The following is a 14240-nucleotide window of genomic DNA, read 5'->3' as shown; positions in this document are numbered from 1 at the left end:
GGCCGAGTGGTTAAATTCGTGCACTCCACTGTAGCGGCCCAGGGTTTCGCTTGTTCGGATCCTGGGCGTGGACATGGCACTGCTCATCAGGCCACGTTGAGGCCGCATCCCACGTGCCACAACTAGAAGGACCCACAACTAAAATATACAACTATGTACTGGGGGAATTTGGGGAGAAAAAGCAGAAAGAAAAAAAATTTTGGATAAATTGGGAGCCAGCCCAGTGGCAAAGCAGTTAAGTCCACATGTTCTGCTTCGGTGGCCCAGGGCTCAGTGGTTTGGACCCTGGGTGTGGACCTATGCACCGCTTGTCAAGCCATGGTGTGGCAGGCGTCCCACATATAAAGTAGAGGAAGATGGGCACAGATGTGAGCTCAGGGCCAGTCTTCCTCAGCAAAAAGAGGAGGATTAGCAGCAGATGTTAGCTCAGGGCTAATCTTCCTCAAAGAAAAAATTTAGATAAATTGGACTTCATTAAAATTTAAAATTTTTTGTGCCTTAAAGGACACTACCAAGAAAGTGAAAAAACAACCGATGGAGGGGCTGGCCCCATGGCCGAGTGGTTAAGTTCGCGTGCTCCGCTGCAGGCGGCCCAGTGTTTCATTGGTTTGAATCCTGGGCGCGGACATAGCACCGCTCATCAAGTCACGCTGAGGCAGCGTCCCACATGCCAAAACTAGAAGGACCCACAACGAAGAACATACAACTATGTACCGGGGGCCTTTGGGGAGAAAAAAGGAAAAAAATTTTTTAAAAAATCTTTAAAAAAAAAAACCCATGGAATGGAAGAAAATATTTGCAACTCATATCTCTGATAATAGTTTAGTATCTAGAATATATAAAGAATTCTTATAATTCAACAAAAAGATAAACAATCCAATTAAAAAGTGAGTATAACCAGAGACAGAGAGAGACATTATGTGATCATAAAATGGGAGTAAATTTTAAAAGAGGATATACAATTCTAAACATTTATACACCTAATAACAGAGCTTCAAAATACATGAAACAAAAGCTGATATAATTGAAATGAAAAATAAACAAATACACACTTAGAGATCTCAACACTCTTCTCAGTAACTGATAGTAAAAGTAGACAGAAAATCAGTAAGGATATAGATGATTGAACACTATCTGTCAACCTGTCCTAACTGACATTTGTAAAACGCTCCAATCAACAACAGAATATGCATTCTTTTCACATGGCCAGGAAACATTTACCAAAATAGACCATATTCTGGGCCATAAGACAATTCACAATGCATTTAAAAGTATGAAAATTATACAAAGTATGTTCTCTGAACACAATAAAATTAAATTAGATTTTATTAGATTAGATTAAATCAATAAAAGAAAGCTTTCTGGAAAATCCCCAAATATTTGTAACCTGAATAACACACTTCTAAATAACATATGGGTCAAGGAAAAAATCAAAAGGGAAATTATAAAACATTTTGAACTGAATGAAAATGAAAACATAGCAAAATTTGTGGGATGCAGCTAAAGCCATTGGTGCTGTAAATTTTCTTCTACAGCACTAAAAGCCTATATTAGAAAACATTAAGATCTTGAAACAATGACCTCAACTTTCACCTTAAGAAACTAGAAGACAAACAGCAAATTAAACCTAAAGTAAGCAAAGTTAAACCCAAAGTAAAGACAACAGAAATCAAACACATTGAAAAAAAAAAAAAAAAAACAAAGAAAAGCTGGTTCTTTGAGAATGTCAACAAAACAGATAAACTTCTAGCCAGACTGACCAGGAAAAAAGGACACAATTAACCAATATTAGGATTGAGAAGGGGAACATAAATTATAGATTCCAAAAATATTATGGCAGGTAAACTTCAAAATGGTCCCCATTGATGCCTGCCTTCTGGTGTTCATGCCTCTGTAATCCTCTCCCCTTGAGTGTGGACTGACCTAATGACTTGCTTCTAACGAACAAAATATGACAAAGATAGTGGCATGTCACTTCCGTGACTAGGCTATGACTACCATCTTGCTACACTATCTCTATTGCCAGCTTTAATGAGGCAAGTTGCCATGCTGGAGAGGCAACATGGCAAGGAACTGAGAGCAACCTCTTGCCAACAGCCAACAGGAAATTGAGACCCTCAGTCCAACAGTCCACAAGGAACTGAATCCTGCCAACAACAATGTGAGCTCAAAAGCAGATCCTCCCCCAGTCAAGTCTTTAGATGAGAACCTGGTCCAGGATGACACCTTGATTACAGCACTGTGAGAGACCCTGAACAGAGGACCCAGCTAAGCTGTGCCCAGATTAAGGATTTGCAGAATCTGTGAGATAACAAATGTGTGTTGTTTTAAGCTGCTAAATTTGTGGTAATTTGTTATGCAGAAATAGATTAAGTAGTATAAATGTTAAAATGATAAAGAAATATTGTCAACTATTTTATGCAAATAACTTTGATGAAAAGAACAAATGGACAGATTTCTTAAAATACACAAACTATCAAAGCTCGTTCAAGAAGAAATCAATAACCTGCATAGACCTATAACTATTACAAAAATTAATTTGTAGTTAAAAAACTTTCTCATAAAGAAAACTTCGGGCCCAGATGTCTTCACTGGTGAATTTTCCCAAGCATTTAAGTAAGAAATAATTACGATTCTATACAAACTCTTCCAGAAAATAGAAGATAATAGAACACTTCCCTACTCATTCTATGAGACTAGCATTACCCTGATACCAAAATCAAAGACATCATAAGAAAGAGAACAGAGCCAGGTCTGATTGCTTAGTGGTTAAAGTTCAGCACTCTCACCACTTAAGCGGCCCAGGTCTGCTTCCCAATCACAGAACGACACCACCCATCTGTCAGTTGCCACGTTGTGGTGGCGGCTCACATAGAAGAACTAGAAGGACTTACAACTAGGATATACACTATGCACTGGGGCTTTGGGGAGGGGAAAAAAAAAAGAGGAAGAGTGGCAACACATGTTAGCTCAGGGGAATCTTTCCCTGCAAAAAAAAGGAAAAAAGAAAACAAAGTCCAATGCCCCTCAAAAACTTAGATGCAAAACTTCTTAGCAAAACTTTAGCAAATTAAATCTAACAACATGTAAAAAGGATACTTCATCATGACTACGTGGGATGTATCTGAGAAATACAAAGTAGGTTTAACAATCGAAAATCAATCGCTGTAGGGGCTGGCCTCGTGGCCGAGTGGTTAAGTTTGAGCGCTCCGCTGCAGGTGGCCCAGTGTATCATTGGTTCAAATCCTGGGTACGGACATGGCACTGCTCATCAAACCACACTGAGGCAGCGTCCCACATGCCACAACTAGAAGGACCCACAACAAAGAATATACAGCTATGTACTGGGGGACTTTGGGGACAAAAAGAAAAAAATAAAAATCTTTAAGAAAAAAATCAATCTCTGTAATTCACCATATTAACAAAAGAGTAAAGAAAAAAACGAATAATCATCTCATTAGACACAGAGAAATCATTTGACAAAATACAACCTCTTAGCGTAAAGTCTCTTAGATAAAATCTTTTAGCAAACTAGGAGTAGAAGGGATCTCCCTCAATCTGAAAAAAGGTAACAATGAAAGACCTACTGGTGATATCACATTTAATGGTGAGAGACTGAATGCTTTCACCCTAACATCAGGAATAAGGCAAGGCTATTCACTTTGACCACTTCTATTCAACATTATCCTGGAAATTCTAGTCAATGCAATAAGGCAAGAAAAAAATGCATCTAGATTGGAAAGGAAAACATTAAACTCTCATTATTCATGTATGATAAGTTGCCCAAACAGAAAATCTTCCAGAATGTACAAAAAGCTACAACTAATAAGTGAGTCTAGCAGGGTTGCAAGATATAGAGTCAATATACAAGAATCAATTGTGTTTTTATATATTAGTCATGAATAACTGGACGTTTAAATTTTAAAAAACATTTAAAACTGCATTAAAAATATGAAATATTTAGGGATAAACTTGACAAAAAATGTGCAAGACCTGTACATTGAAAACTATATAAGATTACTAAGAGAAATTAAAGAAGACTTCAATAGAAAGATACACTATACTCATGGATTAGAAGACTCAATATTAATAAGATGTCTATTCTCCTCAAATTGATGAATAGATTCAACACAATACCAAGAGAAATCTTAGGAGACTTTCTTGTAAAAATTGACAAGCTGATTCTGAAATTCACAACTGATAAGAATATAGAATAGACATCCAATTTTTTACAAAAAATGTCAAAGTTAAAAGACTTACACTACCTGATTTCAAGATTGATTATAAAGGCACAGTAATCAAGACAGAGTAGTATTGCCAGAAGGATAGACAGATAGATCAGTGGAACAGAATAGAGGGTCCAGAAGTTGATCGATACATGTATGGTCAACTGATTTTCAGCCGAAGTGACAAGGATAATATTTTCAACAAATGATGCTGTCAAAATTGGATAGCCTTATGCAAAAAATTCACTTCACTCTTATTTCATGTCATATATAAAAATAAACTCGTAATGAATCATAGACCTAAAGGAAAATGTTAAAATATTTCTTGAAATCATTATATAGCACTTAATCTTCATTTCTAACTAATACAGAGGGATTCCATAGTATAAAAAAAAGAGTTGTATTGCTTTCCTAAAGATTTATAATTTACAATAACCAATTAAAAACTGAGAAATCCAACAATAAACAAATCTGTTTAATTTTATTTAACCAATTAATACACAAACGTATTTGACCATGGAGCTCCTTATTTGCATATTAGTAATATTCTATGAAACACACTTTGGAAACCATGATCTTGTTCAAAACTTTTACTGTACACGTGAGGAATCTGATGGCCAGAGAGAGTAACTCACTTGACCAAGACCACTTGTCTAATGGGAGATTTCTCCAGGCATAAATCCTCTGCTGCTTGTATTTCATAACAGATGATCATTTTCATTTGGTATGGAATATGCCTTGAAGGTTTCATAAGGAAATATTGCTTCTATTTCTGTGCTTCCACCACTACATGGGCTGTCCCTATTATAGCACTTATCATCACATAGTACAATAGTACAATAGCCTGTCTTCCCCATGAGACTGAGCACTCCTTCTGCCCAGGGAATGTAGACCGATCGTTTTTTGTTTGTTTGTTTGTTTGTTTGAGGAAGATTAGGCCTGAGCTAACTGCTGCCAATCCTCCTCTTTTTGCTGAGGAAGAGTGGCCCTGAGCTCACATCCGTGCACATCTTCCTCTACTTTATATGTGGGACGCCTGCCACAGCATGGCATGCCAAGCAGTGCAATGTCTGCATCCGGGATCCGAACCAGCAAACCCTGGGCCGCGGAAGCGGAACGTGCGCACTTAACTGCTGCATCACTGACCCGCCGGTAGACTGATCGTTTTTGTTTCACCCAGTTAGTTCCAGTAACTAGAACATCGTGGAATCTCAATAAATGTTTCATGCAGGAAAGAGGGGGGCATTTCCATGTGAACAGCCCAAGAACAAGAGCACAGACAGCCAAGAAAAGAGTACAAGACTCCAAGTTGGGAAGAAAGAAACTGAGGAAAAGTGATCTAAGGGAGGGAGATAGGATTGGTGGGAAATTAAGAACAGTATTCGCACAGCAAAGAATCAGGAAAGTAGACCCAATGAGATATAGTGGTATCATCAATGCAGAGAAGATAATTTGGTCTAGGACAGCTGGTACACTATTGCATAATCTCTAGATAATTAGCTATACTAAACTGCAAGAAAAGGCTATGCTCCATGCAAAAGAAAAATAGCACATTATGACATAATAACCACATTAAAATAATTATTTGAATCGGATAGCACTGGATATATATCATAAGTATCACTTCAATATGTTGAGGGAAATAATTTCAAGCTTGTTATTCTCAAAATAAAAATAGAGCATACAAAAACAAAAGTATGTCACAAAAGGAACTAATATTTATTGATCATGACAAGCTCTTGACATACATAAGCTCGTTTGCATCTCACAGCGCTGTGAGGTCAACATCTCCCTGTTCCTTTTAAAAACATTTAAGGAACTAAAGCGTCCTGTCTTCTAGGAATCTGCATTCTGTCATAAGAATCTGGGGTGCCCCAGGTTTTTTCCCCAAAATTTCCAAAATCAAAGTTTTTTTAGTGTAGTGAACTTCTACAATGACCCAAATTTTAATTTTCCTGACTCACAGGACCTCTTGTTGAGTATTTAAAAATGATAACAGGTCCATTATCTTGTTTAGCTGAAACGCTAAGAATTCAAAACAGCTGCCTCTCTAAGGAGCAGCCAAGACTTGTAAGAGTTCTGAACATGGCTTCATATCAAAATCAATTTGTAACCTTTCATGGGAACAGAAGTAAAAAGAGGAATGAATGCTTATAGAGTGCTGAATAAATTCCAGATACCGTGCCAAACACTTTATAAAGCTTCCTCTATGTAATTCTCACATGCTCCTTATGAGATAAAATTGACCTTGCTTCCGGAATGTTTATAACAAAGTATGAGTTTTAGAAGTTAGAAAAACAAAATACATAAATGGGACAGCTGTTTAATAATGGAGATTAGTCATAAATATATAGAAAATAAACATAAAGACAGCACTACTGTAGGATAAGAATCTAATTTAACTTTAAATCTAGATATCTATCTGTATCATTTATTTCATTCACATTTAAAATAAGAGTCCACAAATATAGGGCAAATACATTGAGTGATACTATTGCCTAACACTACTTGGAAATACTGGTTATGTTCTGTTCTGGAGAAACAGCCACTTACACGAGAGATTTTAAGATTACTAAGTATAAACTGTAAATTTTTGCCTACGATCTTCTCTTTGGAAAGAAGTGAATTTCATTATATTTACTTTACATTTATATGACATTGACATATGTCAAAATCGTGTCCAATGACACTACCACATACAGTCAAGATTCATTATAACACAGTTCTACAGAGCAGGTGTTGGTCCTGCCTCCTACCCAGCAGGTAACAAAGAAATTCGACCCATTCGAAGTAAAGGCAGTGGTCCTTTGGTTTCAGCTGATATTTGTTTAAGGTGTTAAATTATTTCCCATGTCAAAAAAAAAAAAAATTCCAAAGCAGTCACAAAATAAAAATGCCCAGCTCAAATGGCTGGACATGTTAGCCCTGTACTGGTTTTCTTATAACTGACCTAGTTCAGTTATCACAAACTACATTAATCTGATCTTGGGGAGGGGAATGGAAAGGGATGTTAAAGAAAAATTAATGTTCCTTTTTCATATGACCCCCAAATCCTTAAATTCCTAATAAACATCAGGGTGAGCGGGTGACTCACGATTATACTGTTCTCCTTTTCACTGGTTAAATCAAATGACTCCTCTGGCATTCAAGTTTTAAATCTGCAAGTCTAAGCATTGCATCAAACTTCAGATGTCCAACTCAGGGAAGCTGGACTACAGCCCCAAGAACTACTGCTCAAATCAGACGGACTTCACGCTGCTAATCTCCACATTGCCTTTTTTTTTTCTTTTCCTTTCCTTCCTTTTTTTTGTAAGCCTGGGCAGAACTCCAAGATGTCGCGGAAAGTTCTCATGCCGCACTACAGTCGAGCAGGTCGCTCAGCTCCTGTTGGTCCCTACAGCGGCCATGCGCTGCTGCTGGGATTCATCTTTGCCCACTTCTGGCAGGTCCTAAGGCGAGGAAAGGGGCTCAGGAAGAGACCACTGAAGCCCAAAATGGGGAGTGGGGAGATGGGGCAAGGGCGTCTGGAAAGAGGAAGAGGGTTGAGGGTGCCAGGCTGACTTCCAAAGTCCCCTCCTCGTTCCCAAAGCGGTGCAGGCAGGAGTCGGGAGAGCCCGGGCCCTGTGAGGGGTCCATTCGGCGTCCCGCCGGCCAGGCGGAGGCGGCAGCGAGGAGAGATGTGAAGTGACCAGCTCGCCCTGCAAGGAGAGAACTGACAAGTTGCAGGGAATGCGCCTCTGGCAGCGCCGAGTCTGAGCGGCCGCTGGATGTCCCCAGCGAGGTCCAGGGGTCGGAAAGCTGCCCTCTGCAGGTCCAAGGCGCGTAGTTAAAAAGAAAACAGAAACACCGACAGCTAGTCTCGCTTTCGCCAGGCATCCTCCTGCGGCTTGGCCTCCTCCCACTTTTGCCGCTCTGCCCAGACCACTGGGCTCACTCCGTGCCAAAGCCGCCCGCTCTCCCACGTGTTCCGGAGCCCGGGCGCCGGCTCCAGCCGAGCGCAGCGCCTGCGGGCTGGTGATCCGGGACTCGCGCCCGAACTACGCTCCTCAAGGTAGAGCGAACTCCGGGTTCGGCGGCCACAGGCGAGCGCGGGCCAGAGGAGCTCCTCTCCCTCCTGCCAGCCCAAAATTGCCTGCCGTTCGGTGGCCGCATCCAGCCACCGGGATTAAGGATCCCTTTGGCTGGGAGAGCGTCTCGGTTCCCTTTGCCCCGCAGGGGCTCTGGATCCAAGCCGAGTAGGCGCTCTTGGACCTGGCCGCCCCTTTCTCCTGGGACGAGGAGACCGTCCCCAGGAATAGAACTGATGGGTCTCAGGCGGACATTTTTTTCCGCTGGGGTGGTCTCAGCATGGGGCTCAGCTCTAGCTCCAGCTCCAGTTCTGACGCCCTCTATGCCTGGAAAAGCCCCTAGTTAACCCCTTAGTCCCAGGCTCGCTGGTGCCACCTGCGCGGAGGAAGTAGGGGCCCACGGCTGGGGGCCGCGGGAGAGTGGGCGGGAACTTGAAGGGAAAGCTGCGCCGCTGGAGGACAAAGCCCTCAATGGGAGGAGGCAGGCGGAAGAGGAATGCAGGCCCCCTGGGGAGCGCGGGGTGGCGGCACGGCGGCGCCTCCTCCCTCCTGCTCTTCTCGATCCTTCTGCCCCAAAGCGGAGCTAGAAGGAGATGCAGCTGTGGACGCATCTGGATCCGCTGCCGATGCGGATGGCTGCCGTCCCCGAGCCAGCGGCTTAGGCCCTGGGAGGCTGTGCTGCGCTCTGCGCTGAATATGCGCGCGTCAGAGAGGGCAGGCCAGGCCACCCCGGCCCACTCTTGGAGCAGGTTTCAGTTGGTCAGATTCTGTAAAGAGCCCAATGCAGAATAAGCGGCAAAACCTCCCCCAAAGTCTACAAAGCAGTGTAGGCTTCAGGTTTCCAAACACTCACCCAACCCCCGACGTCTGCAATCACTTCCTCCCACCTGAATCCTTCGGGGCCATAGAATTGCACACTGGGTCAGTCCTTGGAAATGGATCAGGACAGTGCTTTTCATCTTACAGAGGAGATCCAGACAGGTTCTTTCACACAGCCACTATCTGGCACAAGTTCTGAACTCGGCTTGAGGAAGACGCTTCAAAAGGAGTAAAAAGAAAAGTAAACCTCCATTCCGTTCAATTCAGAGATGGATGTAAAAATTTCTCCAGCGACTGCCAGTCACTTTTTGGGTCAGTGAATGTAGTAAAGACCAGTAAGGCCCAGGCAGAAGAGACACTGTGGAGAAAGAAGACACAACCAGAGTAATAAATTCAAGGAAACAGCCAGTGCCTGAGGGCAATGGCGTGGCAAGAAGAAGCAGTTGATACTCTGATTGGATGGAAACAGGGAAGTAGATTCAATGAAAAATATACGGATATTCTTCCTTATGACGGGAGATGTCCAGCAGGAAAGGCAATTGTAGCTTGGAGGTGGGGATTTCCATGATGTTGTCAATGGCTAAACCAAGACCCTGTGCCAGACAGTCCAGGTGGTAACTTTCCCAATACCCACTCCTCATTATCTTGGTGGCCACCTCCTGTTTTTTAATGTCACATCCCTGCCCTGACTCCTTCCTGGAACATGTAATTCCAATCTTAGCAAATCTGAATTAATCAGCATAGTCCCATTCCTTGCCATTGGTTGGCTATGGCCGTGAAGCAGTTGGGGCCAATGAGAGTAGCAATTTCCTAGGGGCTTTGAGAAAAGATTTTCTTTCATATTCTGGAGGAATTTCAGAGGCAACCTCCTCTTCTGCATGTGCTCAAAGAAACAAGGAGACCCTGATACTGTGAGCAGCTATATATCAACCATAAGGAAGATCCAAGTTAAAATGCTGCAGACATCAAGAACGCATAGGCAGAAAGAAACCTGACTTTCATGCCAGTTTTGAGCCTCCGAGTGAAACTGCTTTTGCGTCCATGTCTACCTTCATTGATTAGGTCAGTGAGATTTGAGTTTTCTGTTACTTGTAATCTAGTGTTTCCAACTGTTACTGGCCCGATGGTCGTTTTTAGTAAGCAAAGACCCAAGCATCAGATGGGCAAATGGATTAGATAACGTTTAAGTCCCCATCTCAGTGGCAAGATTCTACTCCACCTCAGTGATAGAGCTAGAGGGAAATCCTGGGGAGAGAGGATGCATGTACTCTGATCTGAGGGATTCATGTCTGTTTTCAAAACTAATGGAGAACCAACTTTCACCCTTCACATAACAACTCATTCAGTGAAAGAAATAGTCATCTGCCCAAACCCTCAGTCATGGCAGATCCTGTAGGGGACTGACTGGTGGAATTTTTCATATCTATTATGTCCCCTAATGTTTTGTTTTATACTTTCTTTTGCTCACTGGATTGCAAATTCCATGAGGGTTGGGATGCCAGCCACCTTTCTACAGCACACAACCAACAAAGGAGACGCTCAAAAAATGAGGGCTGGAATGAAATATATCAGCTATCTGACATTATAACAGAAAAAAATTCTATGCTGTAATGCAGTCTTTGCATGTGTCATTTTTAATGATTTTGAATGACACATTATTCCCACCAGTGAGTTTCCTATAATAGCTCTGTCCACTCGGGACTAGAGGGAACAATATAATATAAAAATTAGTTTAATAACAATCAAACCATTCTGTTCACAGCATACCAATCATCATCAAACTAAAATCCAAGATTTAGGTCTTCTGCTCTACGATAAGCCAGGTTTCAGCATCTACCAACAGTCCACTCCTGCTATTCTTCTCTACCAGCCAGCAAGAATTCCCACTGCTGGGATTCTCTAGTAGAATATTTATTTACATTTCCTCTCTGAACGTTGGTAGGTACAAAGATTTCTCTAAACGTTGCTAGTAGTTTTGTTTATTTTTAAGGTAAAATTCGCATCACATACAATTAACCATTTTAAAGTGTTCAATTCAGTGGCGTCCAGTATATTAACAATGCTGTGAAACCACCATCTCCTTCCAATTTCAAGTCCTTTCATCATCCCAGAAAAACACTCCATACCCAGTAAGTAATCATTCCTCATTCCCCCCTCTGCCCATGCTCTGGCAACCACTAATCTACTATCTATCTCTATGCATTTGACTGTTCTGGATATTTCACATTTTAAAAATCATAAAATATCTGACGTTTTGTGTCTGGTTTCTTTCACTTAGCGTTATGTTTTCAAGGTTCGTCAAGGTTGTGGCATACATCAGTACTTCATTCCTTTTTATGGCTGAATAATATTCCATCTTATGATTACACCACATTTTGTCTATCCTTGCATCCATTGATGGACATTTGAGTTGTTTCCGCCTTTTGGCTCTTATGAATATTGCTACTACGAACATTCATGTACAAGTTTTGTGTGGATATGTTTTCATTTCTCATGGGAATATACTAGGAATAGAACTGCTGGATCATATGACACTTCTATGTTTAACTATTTGAGGAACTGCCAAACTATTTTCCACAGCACCTGGAACAATTTACATTCCCACAGGAATGTGTGAGGGTTCCTATATCTATACATCCTCACCAAGACTTTAATTATCCTTTATTTATCTTATTAAACCCACCCTAGTGTGTATGAAGTAGTACCACATTGTGATTTTGATTTGCATTTCCTTAAGGACATCTTTTCGTGTGTTTCTTGGCCTTTTGTATGACTTTGGAGAAATGTTTATCCAAGTCCTTTGCCAATTTTTAATTGGGTTGTTTAATTTGAGTTGTAAGAGTTATTTATATATTCTGGATATTAAACCCTTATGAGAAATGTGATTTGCAAATATTTTCTAAAATTCTATGTTTTCTTTTCATATTCCTGATAATGAACTTAGAGGCACAAAAGTTTTTAATTTTCATGAAGTCCAATTTGTTTATTCTTTCGTTGTTCATGTTTTTGATGTGACTCTAACAAACCATTGCCAAACCCTTATACAATGCTGGTAAGAATGTAAAATGGGGCAGCCAATGTGGAAAACATATTGACCATATCTCACAAAGTGAAACATAGACTTAATATATGATATAGCAATTCCATTCCTAGGTGTATACCCAAGAGAATTAAAAACATATGTTCCCACAAAAACTTATACACCAACTTTCATAACAGCATTACTGATAATAGCCAAAAATGAAAACACTCAAGGATCCTTCAACTGATAAATAGATTTTTAAAAAGGCAGTATGTCCACACAATGACATATTATATAGCCATAAAAGAGAATAAAGTACTGACACATACTACCACATAGATGAACCTTGAAAACATTATGCTAAGTGAAATAAGCCAGACACAAAGCCCACATGTTGTATAGTTAAATTTATATGAAATGTCAAGCATAAACAAATAGAGAGAGATAGCAAGTAGATTAGTGGTTGATTAACACTGAGAGATCTTAGTGATAAGATGGCAGTACTCCCCAATTCGACCTACAGATTGAATGTAAGACCAGTTATCAAAACACCACTTGCTGCTTTTTTTCCAGAAATGGATGAGTTATCATAAAATTCGTATGGAATTGCAAAGGACCCGGAATAGCCAAAACAAATTTGAAAACAAAGAACAATGTAGGAAGACACCAGTTTCTCTATTTCAAAACATACTACAAAGCTACAGTAATCAAAATAGTATGGTCCTACCATAAGGCTAGAAATATAGACAAATAGAATAGAATGAGAGCTCAGAAGGAAGCCCATACAATTATGGTCAATTGTTTTTTGACAAGGATGCCACAACCATTCAACAGTGAAAACTAGTCTTTCCAATGAATGATTCTGGGACAAGTGGATATCCACATACAAAAGAATGATTTTGTCCCTTCTCTCATACTATAAACACAAATTGACTCAAAATTGGTGAAAGACCTAATTTTAAGACCTAAAACTATAATATTCTTAGAATAAAATATATGTATAAATCTTGACTGATTATTCAAGTTTCTTAAATATGACACCAAAAACACAGCCAAAGAAGGGAAAAATTGATGAAATGCACTTCATCAAAATTAAAAATGTTTGTGCCTCAAAGGAAACTAATAAGAAAGTGAGGAGACAACCCACAGAACTGGAGAAAATATTTGCAGATCATATATCTCATATGTGTCTAGTATTCATAATACAGAAATAACTTTCCTCAACCACAAAAAAATAAAAAATCAAGTTAAAAATTGGGCAGAGGACTTGAACAGATATTTCTCCAAAAATGGCTAATAAACACTGAAAAGATGTGCAACATCATTCTAGTGCAAATCAAAACTACAACGAGATACCACTTCACACACACTATCATGAGTATTCAGAAAAAAAGAAAATAACAAGTGTTTGTGAGGATGTAGAAAAAGTGGAACCCTTGTGCATTGCTGGTGAGAAAGTAAAATGATGCATCCACTGTGGCAAACAGCTTGACAGTTCCTCAAAAGTTAAACACATAATTATTGTCTCAGTCGGCTTCTGTGGCTTAAACAACAGACATTTATTTATCACAGTTCTGGAGGCTGGGAAGCCCAAGATCAAGGTGCCAGCCAATTTTGTTCATGGTGAGAGCTCTCTTCCTGGCTTACAGATGGCTGCCTTCTTGTTGTATCTTCAGATGGTCGGGAGAGAGAGAGAGCAATCTCTCTCCTGTCTTTTCTTATAAGGGCACTAATCCCATCGTGGTGACTACACCCTCATGACCTCATCTAAACCTAACTAGCTCCCAAAACTCCGTCTCCTAATGCCATCACATGGAGGGGTAGGGCTTCAACATAGAAATTTGGGGGGACACAAACAATACCACATGATCCATCAATTCCACTTCTGGGTATATACCAAAAACAAATTGATAGCAAGGACTCAGACAGGTATTTGAACACCCATGCTCACAATAGCATTACTCACAATAGCCAAAAGGTAGGAGTAACCTAAGTGTCCATGACTGATAAAGGGATAAACAAAATGTGGTATATATGCACAAGGGAATATTATTCAGCTTTAAAAAGGAGTGAAATTCTGACACATGCTACAATGTGAATGAAACT

The sequence above is a fragment of the Equus asinus genome, chromosome X, assembly GCF_041296235.1.
Source record: "Equus asinus isolate D_3611 breed Donkey chromosome X, EquAss-T2T_v2, whole genome shotgun sequence".
Lineage (NCBI taxonomy): Eukaryota > Metazoa > Chordata > Mammalia > Perissodactyla > Equidae > Equus > Equus asinus.
This window is presented reverse-complemented; position numbering follows the sequence as displayed.